Source organism: Macaca nemestrina, chromosome 13 (assembly GCF_043159975.1).
Source record: "Macaca nemestrina isolate mMacNem1 chromosome 13, mMacNem.hap1, whole genome shotgun sequence".
NCBI classification, from domain to species: Eukaryota; Metazoa; Chordata; class Mammalia; order Primates; family Cercopithecidae; genus Macaca; species Macaca nemestrina.
In genome coordinates this window covers 52,893,400-52,906,282 of record NC_092137.1, presented here as the reverse complement: position 1 = coordinate 52,906,282, position 12,883 = coordinate 52,893,400, and the positions used below count along the sequence as shown (strand labels likewise).

The following is a 12,883-nucleotide window of genomic DNA, read 5'->3' as shown; positions in this document are numbered from 1 at the left end:
AGGGGGTGATTTCATTGATAGTTGTAACAATCTCCTAACCAATGGTAAGGGGAAAAAAAACCCTAGTTTCTATTTTGCAAAAGATCTTTTATAGGTTACCATCTTCCACTTTAATACCAGTTTCTCACTCTCAGCTTAGTGCTTCCAGCTCTTTAAAGTTGTTTTCACATCTATTATCTCGCTAAAATCTCATATCATGACTACCCAGTTGCTATTATAGAAATTGTTATCCACATTTAACTTATCAGCAAATTAGGGGTAAAGAGGTTCAGTAACTCACATTCATGAACCAGTAGAGAAGACATACAACAGTATAAAATTGAGAGCAGGGGGAAATGAAACAAACATTTGGAATCTCAAATACCATTTGCTCTTCTATTGTAAGTTACTGCAGAATGGATACAACCATCTGTCATTTTCTTGTACTGCTGGATAATTATTCCCACAATTAGTGTTATGAAACACATTTATAGGCCGGGCGCGGTGACTCAAGCCTGTAATCCCAGCACTTTGGGAGGCCGAGGTGGGCAGATCAGGAGGTCAGGAGATCGAGACCATCCTGGCTAACACGGTGAAACCCCGTCTCTACTAAAAAATACAACAAAAAAACTAGCCAGACGAGGTGGCGGGCGCCTGTAGTCCCAGCTGCTCGGGAGGCTGAGATAGGAGAATGGCATAAACCCGGGAGGCGGAGCTTGCAGTGAGCTGAGATCCGGCCACTGCACTCCAGCCTGGGCGACAGAGCGAGACTCCGTCTCAAAAAAAAAAAAAAAAGAAACACATTCATAAGGTATGAGTGAGGTCATTTCTGTAAAGAAACTAAAAAGCTATAAAGGAAACTGAATAGTTTGTCATGATCTATAGTAATTTTGGAAATCATACAGGGACCACCCTTGTCTATCTCTTAAACCACATTTCCGTGTCCATTGTATTTCAGTCTCATCAGCCTTCTTTCTATGTCTTGACACAGTGAGCTCTTCTCTGTCCTAGTGCTTACGTGCTTATGTTCCTTATGCCTGGAATGCTGTCGCCTAGATTTTTTCATGCCTGACTTTCTTATTTAGCTTAAATGTCACTACTCGGGCCTTTTCTGATCAGCACTTCTAGAGTGGACAGTACTTTAATAGTATCTGGTTTGTTTGTTTGTCTTCTTTTTTTATGCATAATGAATTACAATCTATTCCTTTATGATTTTTTTTGTTGTTGTTGTTTTGTTTTGTTTTGTTTTGTTTTTTTTGAGATGGAGTCTCGCTCTGTTGCCCAGGCTGGAGTGTGGTGGTGCAATCTTGGCTCACTGCAACTTCTGCCTCCTGGGTTCAAGTGATTCTCATGCCTCCACCTCCCAAATAGCTGAGATTACAGGCATGTCCCACCAAGCCCAGCTAATTTTTGTATTTTTAGTAGTGATGGGGTTTCACCATGTTGGCCAGGCTAGTGTTGAACTCCTGACCTCATGTGATCTGCCCACCTCGGCCTCCCAAAGTGCTGGGATTATAGGCATGAGCCACTGTGCCTGGCCTATTCCTTTATTTTCTATCTCCCCTTTTCACTAGAATAGAAACTCTATGGAAGCAGGAGTCTTCTCTGTGCCATTCGTTTGTACATTCTCAATACTTAGAATATTTCCAGGAAGACATTAAGTCCTTATTGAAGGAAAGAATGCCTCTCCTATATTCTTGATGCCTCTGGTACCTTCATAGATCCAATGGTCTGAGTTAATAATGAGCAGGACTCTAAGGAATAGATACAATCAGTTTAGAAAAATCAGGCATGAATAAAGGGACATTATGACTTTCCCTACTGAAAGTCTGTTTGGCTTAAAAGTATATAAAATTAGATGCACTTGAGGATAAGTATGCATTGAACCTGTGCTTCGGCATTAGAAATAGATCTCCATTCCCTTTGTCCTGTTTTCATCATTGCTAAACATTTAATGTACTACCAGGTATAATGGAATAAGGAGGAAGAAGTTGTTGTGTCTATTTTATTAGTCCATTTTCATACTGTTATGAAGAAAATACCCAACACTGGGTAATTTATAAAGAAAAAGAGGTTTAATGGACTCAAGTTTCACATGACTGGGGAGGCCTCACAATCAGGGTAGAAGGTGAAGGAGGAGCAAAGGCACATCTTACATGGCAGCTGGCAAGAGATCATGTGCAGGGGAACTGCGCTTTATAAAGCCATCAGATCTTGTGAGATTCACTCACTATCATGAGAACAGCAGCCCATAGGGGACAACTGCCCCCGTGATTCAATTACCTCCCACCAGTTCCCTCCTATGACACATGGGGGTTATGGGAAGTACAACTGAAGATGCGATTTGGGTGGGAGGACACAGCCAAACAATATCAGATATCTAGCATAAACATGATGAATGTTGTTCTGGATCACAGTAAACTAGGGACTACAGAGGCTGTGTCTGTACATGGCAATTAGGCAGTCTCTACCATATGAATTCGTGTCTTAGGTAACTGATGTTGAGATTGAGAGGTTATACTGTTTTCATCTCAGAATGATTTAAAAAAATAACTTTTTTTCAATTTATAAAAATAAAATATTACTTTTGAAGATATTTCATTAAATACAGTTATTTAGGGAAGAAATAAGCCAGGCCTACTCACAATACCCAGTGATAACTACAGTTATCGTTTTGATAAACATTCCAGCAATCTTTTCTTTATATATATGCACATTTATTTATTACTAAAGTGTAATAAGTACTTAATAGATTTTTTTGTAAATAAAAACATGAATAAAGGAATGAATGACCATTGGTGAATCCAATTTGAAATTGACAATACAGGCTGTTTAAAAGATTAGTCACTTGTTCCATTGAAAATGTTGTAAATACTTCACTATTTTGCTTTATTCATTCTAATTTTATTTAGCTATTCTACCAAGAATAAGACTTTTAATTTATCAATCCTGTTCCACTTAAATGTAAGAGGTCTCCAAATTCAATTTGGAAAAATAAAACCTAATGAAATATGACAGACAATACTAAAGCTGAATTTGTTTTCCTCACATCTATTCTAACAGAAGTATTTATTTAACATTTTTTAAAAAGTGTATCTTCATAGAAGCAAAATAAGCATTTAAAAAATTAACATTTATGATATGTACTCCTAGCAAATTGGAAATGAAAGTGAATCTCCACAAAATGAAATATGGTATTTATGGAAAACTTGGAGCGAATATCAAAATTAATGGTGGAAAACTTAAGTCTTTTCTCTAAAGTTGATACATTTGGAAATGTGCAAGATTTGCACACTCTCATCACTTTTATTCATCAGTGTGCTAAAGGTACAATTCAAGTAAAGTAAATAAAAGTCATAGAGATTAGAAGGGGAAAATTGAAACCAATTTTATATGTAGACAGCATGATTGTGTGAAAAATCTTAAGTAATTTGCCAAAAAGTACTAGAACTAATAAGTACATTTCATAAATTAATGGAAGAAATGCCAATAACAAAGATCAATTGAATTTTATATATGAGTAACAAATGGTTAAAGTGATGAAATAGATATGATTTATACCAGCATAGTAAAATAACAAAATGTGTAGATAAATTTAATGTGAGGTTTTCAAATTTCTACAATGAAAACTACAAAACACTGCTTCCAAGAGAAATTAAATAAGACCTAAATAAATGGAAATACATCCCATGTTTATAGTTTGTAATTCTCAAAATTGTTTAAAAGTCATTTTTTCCCCAGATTTACAGATATTATTCAATCCCAGTAAGATTCCTGGAACATGTTGATAGAAATTGATAAGCTGATTCTTTTTTTTTTTTTTTTTGAGACGGAGTCTCGCTCTGTCGCCCAGGCTGGAGTGCAGTGGCGCGATCTCGGCTCACTGCAAGCTCCGCCTCCCGGGTTCACGCCATTCTCCTGCCTCAGCCTCCCGAGTAGCTGGGACTACAGGCGCCCACAACCGCGCCCGGCTAATTTTTTGTGTTTTTAGTAGAGACGGGGTTTCACCGTGGTCTCGATCTCCTGACCTTGTGATCCGCCCGCCTCGGCCTCCCAAAGTGCTGGGATTACAGGCGTGAGCCACCGCGCCCGGCTTGATAAGCTGATTCTAAAATGTATATGGAAATGCAAAGGACTTGAAAAAACAAAACAAGTTTGAAAATAAAAATCCAAGTCAGAGTATCTACATTAGTTGATTTCAGGACTTACAAATTAACACTAATTAGGATTGTTATTAATACAAGAATAGACAAATGGATAAAAGGAATAATTTATAAAATCACACATATTCAGTCCATTGATTTTTGAAAAAGGTGTAAAAGTGGTTATATGGGGAAAGGAAAGGGAAATTCTTCAACAAATGATTCTGGAACAACTGCACGTCTGTATTCATATGACATCTACTTTGCACCAGGCACACAAATTAATATAAGAAAAATGATGACCCAAATGAATAAATTAAAAATAGTAAGAGTATGGAAGAAAACAGGATAATTTTTTATAATGTGTGGTTAAGAAAATGTTTCTTAAATAGAATTGACAAATAACTCATTTGCAGAATATATAAATGATTGCTATAAATCAACAATAGGAAGATAAATAATCTAATTAGAGTGAGCCGAGGACTTGAACAGACCATTCACATGGCAAAATTTACAAATGGTCAATAGTCTGTTAAATGGTATAATTACTTTCTGCACCCAATATATATTTTTCCAGGTATAAGAAGCTCAACTGATACTATCCCTTTGTACTCTCTGCTGTTTTACTCACTATACCCCAAAGGCAAGAAGTGATTTAGTTGTCGGATGATTTTGAGAAGAATAGACAGGCCATACTTAACTCAGCAGTTATCTTTTTAAAGGAGCTTTCCAGAGGCAGCACATACCCTGCTGCCCAAACAGGATGAGGCTCTATTTCTGCAGCAAACTAGTGTAAGGATAGGAAGGTCTTTAGGTATCAAAACTGTATAATTCCGGGGTTATCAAAACTGTATAATTCCATATCAAAACTTTAGGTATCAAAACTGTATAATTCCCAGTCAATTCTGGGGTTCAGTGTTAGAAAGCCCATTAGGTCCTTATACCCAAGCTATTTTTTCTCACTCATAATTTATAAGCAATAAAGTTGACAGCCTCTATATTAGTTTTCAATGCATTTAGAAATTGGGTATGGAAGAAGGGAGCTATTTATTAAATCTTCTGAGGGGCCTCAGATTTGGTACATTGGCTACAGGAAGTGAATATTTAGAAAGGAGTAAAATTCTGAAGCGAAAAAGAGTACATTAGGAAGATTTTGATGGGATCACAGCTCTATCTCTGGACACTGGACTTTTATGTGTCACCATGGTTTTCTGATATTGGAGGTTTTTTAGAGACTTATAGTCAATGACCAATCTTTAGCTGCTACAACTTTAGCTGCTTCACAGTGCAGGCTAAAATAAGGCCAGCCCAATTGTATAAGGCTGCTCAGGCCTCAGGCAAGGACACCAAGGAGTCTGGGAAAAGCAAGAGGGCGCCAGCAGAGGTACATGGCTCAGATGGGTGGCCTCAGGAAAGGTGCACAGGAATCACAAAGCTTCTTAGCTGCAGTATAGAGAGCCTGGATGAACTTCTAACAGTTGTATGTGACCAAAGCTTAATTTATAAACTGAGGTTTTGCTAACAGATATTTCTGTGGCAAAGATTGTACGATAGGAAAAAGAGAATATATGCTTCCTTTGTATTGATAGGCATAAAATATTTGCTGCATTTACACATTAAAAGAGCCAAGATCACATAGTTCTATGATTTACCGTTCACAGAATCTAGTTTAAAGTCTTAGTACCAGGCATAGTTAGGCATTGCCAGATGACTGTTCCAAATTCTGTCACATATTCAGAGCTGAGGAGAAACTGATGAAAGAATTATCTCTAATGTAGCTCTTTCGTGAATGAGAATGAGTAATTCTTAAAGAACTAGTGGAAATATTTCAAGATGGTTGAGTTACTCTTGGTGGCATGCTTGTGCCCTGAGAGAGCATGCTTCAAAAGTATATGGAATTGGGCCAGGCATGGTGGCTCACACCTGTAATTCCAGCACTCTGGGAGGCTGGGGAGGGTGGATCACCTGATGTCAGGAGTTTGAGACCAGCCTGACCAACATGGTGAAACCCCATCTTTATTAAAAATAGAAAAATTGGCCAGGCGTGGTGGCTCACGCCTGTAATCCCAGCACTTTAGGAGGCTGGGTTAGGCGGATCACAAGGTCAGAAGATCGAGACCATCCTGGCTAACACAGTGAAGCCCCATCTGTACTAAAAATACAACAAAAATTAGCCAGGCCTGATGGCAGGTGCCCCTAGTCCCAGCTACTCGGGAGGTTGAGGCAGGAGAATGGCATGAACCCGGGAGGCAGAGGTTGAAGTGAGCCGAGATCACACCACTGCACTCCAGCCTGGGCAACACAGTGAGACTTCATCTCAAAAAAAAAAAAAAAAAACAACCAAAAAAACAAAAAACAAGAAAAACTATCCGGGCATAGTGACACAGGCCTGTAATCCCAGCTGCTTGAGAGGCTGAGGCATGAGAATTGCTTGAACCCAGGAGGCAGAGGTTGCAGTGAGTCAAGATTGAGCCATTGAACTCCAGTTGGGTGACAAGAGTGAAACTGCATCTCAAAAAAAAAAAAAAAAAAAGTATACGGAATTGATTGAAAAGTGGAAGAAAGACTGTCTTGAGGGACGTAGGCAAAAGTATTATTGTATTCTAATCCTCTAGGGTGGGGATCAGCAAACCAGTTATTTTGGTAAATAAAACTTTCTTGGAACACAGCTACAGCCATTTGTCTAAGTCCACTTTCTCTCCACAGGGGCAGAGGTTCATAGTTGTGACAAAGACCATAATGTCCACTGGCTTTTCACAGAAAAACAGTTTTGTCAGCTCTTAGAGGTGCGTAATAATTCTCAAACTTGAACATGCATCAGAATTATCCAGCAGGCTTGTTAACTTACCTATTAATAGGCCTGTCTCCAAAGATTCAGATGCAAGTCCAATAATTTGCATTTCTATCAAATCCTAGTAATGCTTATATTCTTGTCTAGAGCCCATACTTGAGAACCATTTTCCTAGGCACAAGCTTCAGAAGCAACAATAGCAATGTCTATAATTTGCTAAGCATGATTTGCAGTGAAGTTAAATGAGGTGAGAAAGCCTTAGACCAAAGAATCTATCACAAGAAGTAATGACAGGCACTGTAAATGAAAGAAAACAAACAAACAAAAACAGAAAAGAAAGGGGGAAAAACAAACAAACAAACAAAAACCTCAGCATGTTAACAGAGTTTGTATTCAAGTACCGGGATTCAAAAATCATGTGCCTCTAAGAGGAAATGTACAGTTACGGTGGCTCATGCCTGTAATCCCAACATTTTGGGAGGCTGAGGCAGGGGGATTACTCGAGGTCAGGAGTTCGAGACCAGCCTGGCCAACATGGTGAAACCCCATCTCTACTAAAAATACAAAAATTAGCTGAGTGTGGTGGCAGGTGCCTGTAATCCCAGCTACTCGGGACGCTGAAGCAGGAGAATAGCTTGAACCCGGGAGGTGGAGGTTGCAGTGAGCCAAGATCATGTCATTGCCCTACAGCCTGTGGGACAAGAGCGAGACTTCACCTCCAAAAAAAAAGAAAAAAGAAATTTAAAATATACAGACTGCATGGGAGAGAAAGGCTCTCCCGTCCTTCTTGTTCCCCCAACTATTATATATACATAGCTGCAAAATGAATTCCATCCTGGGAGATTTTTCTCAATTCATTTTATCTTTGACAGGGAAGGGTACCAAATTATTCCATTTGAAGGAATGGTACAAATGACAGTAGACTGGTACAACTAACAGGGTAAATATGTATCGGCCCCATGGCCATGGGGAAGCCAGTCTAGGCTTAGCTCTAAGTCATCGCTGTCTCCTGGGATGCACATGTCACAGACACTTGGCCTAGCTGGGGCGGGGCGGGGACAGGGAAGGGGGACTAGGAGGACCACCCCAACGGGGCAGGGAGGGGCACTTCCGTCTCGCGCACCCAATTCTTGGCACCTGCCTATTCCTTCAGGTCGTGAATCTCAAAGAGGGCACTCATGTGAGTATTGTTTTTGGCTGCGGCCAGTCTGCGCAGTTGCCGTAGTGATGGGTTCACACCGTTTTCCAAGTGTGAGCGGCTCTGCAGCTCTCCCACCCGGCCAGGCCGGGCGCTGGGCTTCCTCCGTCTCCCGACGCCCTGTTCCGTAGCTTTATGGGTTTCTCAGCTTGTTTCCTTTCCTCATGATACTGGTGAAGAAAATACTTGGGAAAGTTCCTCCAAGTCACCGCGTCGTGGTCAAAGTAGTAGGTCACGGACAAGCAGAAGGAAGGCTCCTGCGGACCGGCGGTTGGTGGCGCCACGGAGCCGAGCCCTGGCGCAGACGAGGACGATAATGGCGGCGGTGGCCGGTCCCCTGCGGGGCTCTGCGAGTTTGTGGGAGGCTGGCTCTGAGCGCCCATTCCGCCCAAGCTATAAGAAGCAGGACACCCGGCCTCTCTCTGCCAGGAACGTCTGACCTCTCCACTCCTTTTTACGTTCTTCAGTTGGGGATTCTAGATATGTGGACATTGACCTATCTTGGCAAGGCTGAAGCCATCAAAGCCTCGTCAGCCTTTACTGTGGCCTTTTCAGCACTAAGTACCAAGAGCACGGTGTTGCCTGACATAATGGCTCTGGGGCCTGGATATTGGCTTTGTTTCCCACTTTGGCGGTTGTGAGGCCAGTGCTTAATAGTCATGCATGTCCTATCTCTGGGATGTTTCAAATTGGAATATATCAGACTTGGTATTGCAATTTCTGATCCCAAAGAAACTATCTCCCTTTCTGAGACTATTTTAAAAAACTGAATTCCACACCACCAAGATTTTGCTAAAAAAGATGTTTGGTCTTTAACTTAAAAATTTGAGGACTTGGGACCGGGGCACAGTGGCTCATGCCTGTAATCCCAGCACTTTGGGAGGCCGAGACAGGCGGATCACTTGAGGTCAGGCATTGGAGACCAGCCTGACCAATATAGTGAAACCCCATCTCTACTAAACATACAAAAAATTAGCTGGGTGTGGTGATGCGCGTCTGTAGCCCCAGCTATTCAGGAGGCCGAGACAGGAGAATCACTTGAACCTGGGAGGCAGAGGTTGCAGTGAACCTAGATCGTGCCATTGCAGTCCAGCCTGGGTGACAGAGCAAGTGACTCTGTCTAAATAAATAAATTAATAAATAAATATTGAGGATATGGACTTTTCAATCAAGAGGGCAAATTAATTGGAGTCCAATTGGCATTTGAATTTTGGGGCATTATCTTGCAAGAGGACTTAACCATTTTCTCTTGGAATTTGATAAGCAGAGAGTGTTTCCTTCCTCGAATTGGTTGTCTTTACTATTGTGGGCATTTTTATTATTAGAATGTTTTAATGCCATTGTGAATTTCTGGAATGCTATATGGGTGATATGGTTGGTTGTAATTTGGGATGGCAAATTGATTAGGAAATAGATTTTTACTCTTCGGTACAGAGAGGCTTTGGAGCTGATTTAGGTAATACATTGTTGCCATCCATTTTAGCGAAATCTAAAGTGACTACCAGTCGTTCAAGGATGATTCCCAAAAAGCAGTGGTTGGTAATGGACATGCAACCTAAGAAGGTCTGGTAGGATTTTCCTGATGGACCACTGATTCCATCTTCCAAAGAGGACAGCCATATTCTTGCTTGACTACAGGATTTGTGAAAAAGCTTAATGGGTTTTGAATAAAAATAGGAAGGAATTTTATGGGGGAATACTTAATTCTCACTCTTTTTTCTCCCTGTAAATGAATCTGTTTGTCCCTTTACTCACTTCAACCCAGGGCAGGGGAGTGACATATACTGGTAAAATTGGAAAGAAGAAAAACATAAACTTGCTTGCTTAGATCTATCACTTCTTCCTCTTAGAAATGAAGTAAGCTGCCTACTAAGCACACAAGTTGTTCAGCTTTTCCAGAGGTACTTCCTGCTTTCTGCTACCTCTGACCATGAGAGAGACTGGGTGGGTAAGTTTGTCTAATGCTTGGGTTCAGTGTTAGGTGTCTATTTAGTTCTCACAACTAAGCTGTGACCTTTAATTTAGCATTTAAAGTAAAAGAAATAGCCGGGCATGGTGGCTCACTCCTGTAATCCCAGCACTTTAGGAGGCTGAGGCAGGTGGATCACGAGGTCAGGAGTTCGAGACCATCCTGGCTAACACGGTGAAACCCCGTCTCTACTAAAAATACAAAAAAATTAGCCGGGCGTGGCGGTGGGCACCTGTAATTCCAGCTACTGGGGAGGCTGAGGCAGGAGAATGGCATGAACCTAGGAGGCGGAGCTTGCAGTGAGCCAAGATCACGCCACTGCGCTCCATCCTGGGTGACAAAGCAAGACTCCGTCTCAAAAAAAAAAAAAAAAAAAGTAAAAGTATTTCACTCTTCATATGTCATTCTGTTTTACTGATGTTCAGAAACTAAGTGTTAAAGAAAGATACAAATATTTTTGTGGGGTGTGGTGGGGTGAGGTGTCTTCTCCCACAACAACTTCATTTCATTCATTATTCTTAAAATTTAAAAACAAGCAATAGTTTTTTCTTAGTAACCTGATGGATGAAGAGGCTTTGTCAGTTAAGAAAAAACAGTAAGAAAGTTTAATACCCATGGAAATTCACAGTACATGAAAGTGTCAGCATCACTCTGAGGACAGTGTGTACATTTACTTTAAATAATTATTCATTTGCTAATATTGTGGAATTCTTTTGTAGCAGATGAGAGTAAAAGAAAGCCAAATTAAACTCCATCCCTTGCATTATGCATTATAGCATTAGGAAAGAGCATTTTTTTTTTTTTTTCAGAAAATACTCAACAAATAGGCTCTCTTTAGTCCTGGAGATTCTGTAGTAAGAAACAGAATAAAATCCAGTAAAAATTAAAAAATTTTTTTTTATTCTTTGTCATCACCTTTAATTAATGGTATATAATCCTCAATTTTTAAGTACATAGAATATGTTTGGCTGAACTGAATGTTATTATTTTAATTCCCTTTGCTAAGCTCAAAGAATGCTACCAATCCTCTTCTGTCATTCTAGAAATTTTTGCATACTTGCCCTTAGTCACAGTTCTTCTCAGAGCTATTTTGTAAAATATTATGTATCTATAACTTAAATTATACCTAAAATTTGAACAAGAAAGAAAGTCAGAAATAAGAATAATTTTAGATATTATTTTTCACGTATCTGAATCTAATAAGCCCTGTTTAGAGCCACAGCTATCTTTATCAAGGTACACACTGTTTTGCTTTTATTATAACATCAACTTTATAGATGTATAATTGGAATATAATAAAAAGACCCATTTAAGCAAACACTTTGATGAGTTTTTAATTCTAACCCACGTACTACAACCACATTCAAGACACAGATCATTTTCCTCTACCTAAAATTTCCTTAGGGCACAAAACGTTTTTGTATGTGTGAGTACACATGCATTGATTTACAATGAAATTATAATAACATGCCATAAAAGTAACTTTTTATGTGTGTATTGTTTATCTATTAGATTTTTGAAAGTAATTTTATTTTTGAGGGGTTTGTTCAAGGGATTACAACATATATTCTTTTCACAGTCTACTTAGAATGAATATTTTACCATTTCAAATGGAATGTAGATACCTTAAAATCATGTTTCTTTTTACCTCACCACCCCCTTTAAGTTTTAGTTGTCATAAATTACATCTACATACATTGGATATCCCAGTACCCAAAGCAGTACTTTTTGTTTTCTACTGTAATGTGTATTTTAAAGAATTAAAAAGGAGAGAAATGGGCTTATTTATCTACTGAAATATTTAGCATCTCTGTTGCTTTTCCTGCATCCCCCATGTTCCAAGTTTCCCTGTGCTATCACTTCCTTTTGCCAAAATAACTTCTTTTAACATTCTTTTGGATTACATCTGCTGGTGAAAACTTATCTTAGTTTTTTCATTTAAGAATGAGGATGTCTGTACTTTGTCTTCATTCCTAAAGGATGTTTACACTATATGTATTCTGTGTTGACTATTCTTTTATTTTGGCACTTAACAAATGTTCCATTACCTTCTGGTCTCTATAGTTCCCTCTAAGAAATCAGTAATAATTTGAAGAGTCATTTTTCCTTGCCTGTTTTTAAGCTTTTTTTTTTTTTTTGTCCTTGGTTTTCAGCATTTTTATTACAATTTAATTACAGCATTTTCTTTGAAATTTTCCTGGTTGGGCTTTGCTGAGCCTCTTGAATCTCTAAAGTTATGTCTTTGCCAACTTGAGATGATTTCTGCTTTATTTTCTTTAAAATTTTTCTTCAATCACATTCTTTCTCATGGTCTTCTGCAACCTATATGACACCAAATTTAGACCTTGTTATATTGTCCTACAGGTATCTGAAATGCTCTCTCTTCAATTTTTAAAAAATCTCTCGGTCAGATTAGGTCATTTTTATTGATCTGTCTTCAAGTTCATTGACATTAATTTTACTATTGAACTCATCTAGTGAATTTTTAATTTTGTTTATTTTGTTTTCCAGTTCTAAAATTTCCAGTTCCAAAATGATCATTCTTTTTAATATCTTACTTCTCTGCAGAGACTTTCTATTTTTCATTTGCTTCAGAAGTATATGCCCTTTGTTGTTAGAGAAACATTTTAATTTATTTGTCTCTTAAATTTAACATCAGGATCTATTTGGGATTGCTTTGTCAATTGTCTTTTCTACTGAGATTTTGTCAGAATTTCTGGGTTCTTTGAATATTGATTAGATGTTGATTGTATTTCAGATACTTTCAAAATTGTGTTATGAAATGTGGATCTTTTTTAAATCCT

At 38.8% G+C, this 12,883-nt stretch overlaps 1 long non-coding RNA gene across 3 annotated transcripts in view; it reads left to right on the top strand.

Annotated features, from left to right (window-relative positions):
* Positions 1-7,719: 7,719 nt before the first annotated feature.
* LOC105465024 (uncharacterized) overlaps positions 7,720-12,883 on the top strand; it is a 43,068-nt gene continuing 37,904 nt past the window's right edge. The window contains exon 1 of one of the 3 annotated variants that reach the window (XR_011611724.1): positions 7,720-8,092. This is a non-coding gene — a long non-coding RNA (uncharacterized lncRNA). The remainder of the gene's footprint in view (positions 8,093-12,883) is intronic. The other 2 variants (XR_011611723.1, XR_011611722.1) reach the window with 2 other exon arrangements.